The sequence below is a fragment of the Trichosurus vulpecula genome, chromosome 6 (assembly GCF_011100635.1).
Source record: "Trichosurus vulpecula isolate mTriVul1 chromosome 6, mTriVul1.pri, whole genome shotgun sequence".
In the NCBI taxonomy this organism is placed as follows: Eukaryota; Metazoa; Chordata; class Mammalia; order Diprotodontia; family Phalangeridae; genus Trichosurus; species Trichosurus vulpecula.
The window spans coordinates 146,349,202-146,353,066 of record NC_050578.1 but is presented as its reverse complement, the minus strand read 5'-3'; the positions used below and the strand labels follow the sequence as shown (position 1 = coordinate 146,353,066).

Sequence of the window (3,865 nt, the reverse complement as noted above, 5' to 3'; positions counted from 1 at the left end):
TCATATATCTCTCTTTATCTTTGTTTATAATTTTTTGCTTCTCTTCAGTCTTGTATTTGAAAGTGAAATTTATTATTCAGACTCTTGGTCTTTTCATCAAGAATGTTTGGAAGTCCACTAATTTATTAAATGTCAGTGGTTTTCCCTAAAGGATTATACTCAGTTTTGCTGAGTATGTGATGGTTGACTGTAATCCTGGCTCCTTTGCCCTTTGGAATGTCATAATCCAAGTCCTTCAGAACTGCTAAATCTTGTGTGATCTTGACTGTAGCTCCACAATATTTGAATTGATTCTTTCTGGCAGTTGCAATATTTTCTCCCTTAACTGGGAAGCTCTGGAATTTCGTTATAAAACTGGAGTTTTCATTTTGGGACCTCTTTCAGGAGGTAATTGGTGGATTCTTTCAAGTTTTATTTTGCCTTGTGGTTCTAGGATATCAGGCAGTTTTCCTTCATAATATCTTGAAATACAATGTAGAAACTTTTTTTTTTATCATTGGTTTCAAGTAGCCCAGTAATTCTCTTAAATTCTCTCTCCTTAATGTGTTTCTTAGGTCAGTTCTTTTTCCAATGAAATATTTTACATTTTCTTTCTTTTGATTTTGTTTTGTTCTTTCTTGATGTCTCATGAAGTCATTAGCTTCCAGTTGCCCAATTCTATGTTTTTTTATAATGTTGAATTTTATTTTTTTTAATTAGAATTGTTTTTAAATGAGCAAAACAAAACATGGAGGATCACTAAAACAACCAACTATTGAAATGCAAATGTGAATATTTTTTCAGAAGTTCAGAGACTACCAGTTACAAATCCCTGATTCAGTTAATTATTGGTAATAAGAAGCTACAGATTTCTTAGGGAAGCCACTTCTGGCCTCTTGTGTAGTCTGTATGGGTGTACTCAATGTCTCACAGATAGGCCATGCAGTCAGGAGCGTTCACTGTAGTGTGCGTGTGTAGTGTGAGCCCAGGGTGCATAAGACAAATAGGTGGGAAAGGAGTCACTTCCAGGGACTAGAAAGGTCAAAGTTCCTCAGCTTCCAGTGAGGAACCTCCCAACCAATGGTAGGATTGCACTGTCTTCTGGAGAGAAGATAAGGGGCCACTCTGTCTTTCTGAAGGCCAAGGTGGACTGAAAGGCAGTTGGGTCCAGATCTCTGAATCTGCAGTGGCAGCAATGGCAGCTTCTGCAAGAGGAGAAAAGGGAAATGTTTTCCAAAGATGAGTTAAGAGTAAAAGAGAAGAAACCTGACACTCTGGTCCCAAAGAAAAGCAGTTCTCTTTACTGGTAAACAAGAAGAAGCAGGTTGAGAACAAGGATCCTGGGGTCCATCAGGCTTCCTGGAAGTGCTGCATCAGCAGGTCCAAATGCTCCTGCTTCTTGGTGCTGCTGGCCTTGAGCAGGTACATGTGGCAGGCCTCTTTGAGGATGTGCACTGTGAGCTTGGCCAGGGTGTCCTTCCAAACGTGGGCTTTGAGCTCCTCCTCTGACAGCTCGAGTTTGGGCTATTTTCCTCCAGGACCACTGCTGTCTGGTTTCCCCTTCGCTGCCTTCCTCTCAGGTTTGTAGTTAGGAATGTAGACTAGCTCCTTGAACTCCTCCACCAGGAAATCCTTCACTTTGGCCTTGGACCATGTCAGATCTGGGGCATCTTCAGGCTCTATCAGGTCCAGTGACAAGGCCTCTAGGTTCCTGAACTGCTGCTGTAGCACAGGGTTCTCAAAATTTGCCTCTATGGTACTTGAAGGGGAGTTTCTGGACAATAGCATTCATCTTGTCCACATGCTCCAGGTTGGTGGTGACTTTCTCAGTAAAGGGCATCTTCCATTTGTCATCAGTATAGGACAGGAAGATGAGTTGAAAGCCTGGAGGTGTCATTTGAACTCTCTGGGCATCCAGCTCCCCCTGGAGCACCAGGGCCACAAACATGGGGGGCTGTTTTAGCAGGGGGTGTGTACCTGCAAATGCCAACACCTCCTTCTCCAGGCATTTGGGGAGCAAAGCAGTGAACAGTGTTGTACTTCCATTAATCAGGGATTCCTCCTGGAACACAAACAGAAGGGCTCAGGAAATGGTGCTGCTTCAGCATAAACAGAGGCTTGAAGCCAATCAACACCAAACTCAGTTCATTAAATTTCTTCAGCTCTTCTGTCTCCTACTTCTCCATCACAATCTGATGGCCTCTATAGATCTGAGCCCTCTTGGTATTCCTGGGCAATAGCAGGCTGCCCATTTCTACATTAAATGTTCTGGTCTTGGTTTTTACCTATTCATTTGTTTCCCAATAAAGCCTGATGGGAGGAGGCTTGAATGCTGTCTGGACCATATTAAAAATGCCAACAGTCAGGGCCACATCCTTGCACTTTTTTAGCTTCAGTCTGGCCAGAGAGCGTTTCCTAGTCTCCTTGTCCCTAACCTTCCTCAGGAGGTCCTTCAGCCTGCCTGACTCCTCAAAGTGAACCCCAAGGTCCTCATCCTTGGCTGGGATGATGATGTCCTTGTAGAATGAGGAAACATCAATGCCCCCCTCCCCCAGGCTTCTTCAGGTTCCTAAGGTTGAGGACACCTGTGTGTCTTGGATGTCACTGGCTTTAGTTTTGGCCTGACTGGCCCTAGCACTATCCTTGCCATGGGAATTGTCATCATTAGTGAATAGCATGAGCCACTTGTGACTCATCTTGAGCTGGACCCCACAGAAGAGGTTGGCACAGAGCCAGAGGGCCTCACTCAGGGAATAGTCTGAGCCATAGCCAATCAGTTCCTGGAAATGTTTGTCTCCTATTTCTCCCTTAAACTGGTAAGCTCAAGTATTCATTTTGATTCTGGGGTAAATGTTTCTGAATTTCCCCAAGTTCTTGTGTTTGTCAGTGCCATGGAAGACCACAGTCAAGAGGTCTTACTCACTGCCAATGATCTTGCTGCTGTACACACTCTGGATGCATGGGATGGGTAGGTCAAAAGAAGTTCCTCAATTTTCATCCTGGGCTTGAAAGACAGTCTTAGAGGTGTCAACTAAGAAAATCAAAATGTCCCATCCAGAATACTTATACATTCCTTCCACCTCAGGCCCCTGCTCCTGCTCTTTTTCCTCTCCTCACCCTGGTTTCTGTAATACGCCCCCCCGCCCAGGTCATGATCCTTAGGAGTCTTTAAAAGAGAACAGGGAGCTCATGTGAAAAACTGGCTTCCCAATATGGTACATCCACATCCATGAGCCAGGACTGCCCATCCCCCACTCACACACACAGTAGGGTCCTTCAGGGGCCTTTCTGGGGCAATGAATGGTAGCTGGTAGGGTGGGGATCCCCAGTCCTTTGTGAGTGGGTCCCCAGCACCTGGCCCAGGGATGAAAGAAGCAGTCTCCAGCCCCCACCCTCAGCCTTACCTCCCAGGGACAGCCAGCTCCCCCAATTCTAATTTTAAAGAAATTATTTTCTTTTTTAAGCTTTTAAGAGTCCTTTTCAATTTGACCAATTCTACTTTCCAAGCAGTACCTTTCTTCAGTACCTCTTTTTCTATGTGACCAATTCTGCTTCTTGAGTTCTTTTTTGTGGATTTTTGTGCCTCTTTTACCATTTGGCCTATTCTGTTTTTTTTAAATGTTATTTTCTTCAGTATTTTTGTGCCTCTTTTACCAATCAGCTGTTTTTTTTCTTTTTTCCAATTTTTCTTCTACTTTTTCTATTTGAGTTAAAAAAATCTTTTTTTGAGTTCTTCCAGGAATTTTTTTTTTTTTAGGGAGGAATGAGATGAATTAACAATTTTTTTTGAGGCTTTGCATGTAGTTGTTTTTACATTGCTGTCTTCTTTTGAGTTTGAGCTTGATTTTCCCTGTCACCATAGTAATTTTCTTTGGTCAGGTTCTGT

The 3,865-nt window shown here is 43.3% G+C and overlaps 1 pseudogene; it reads right to left on the bottom strand.

Moving 5' to 3' along the window:
• Window positions 1-1,329: 1,329 nt before the first annotated feature.
• Window positions 1,330-3,574, bottom strand: LOC118854805 (annotated as a pseudogene).
• Window positions 3,575-3,865: the final 291 nt, after the last annotated feature.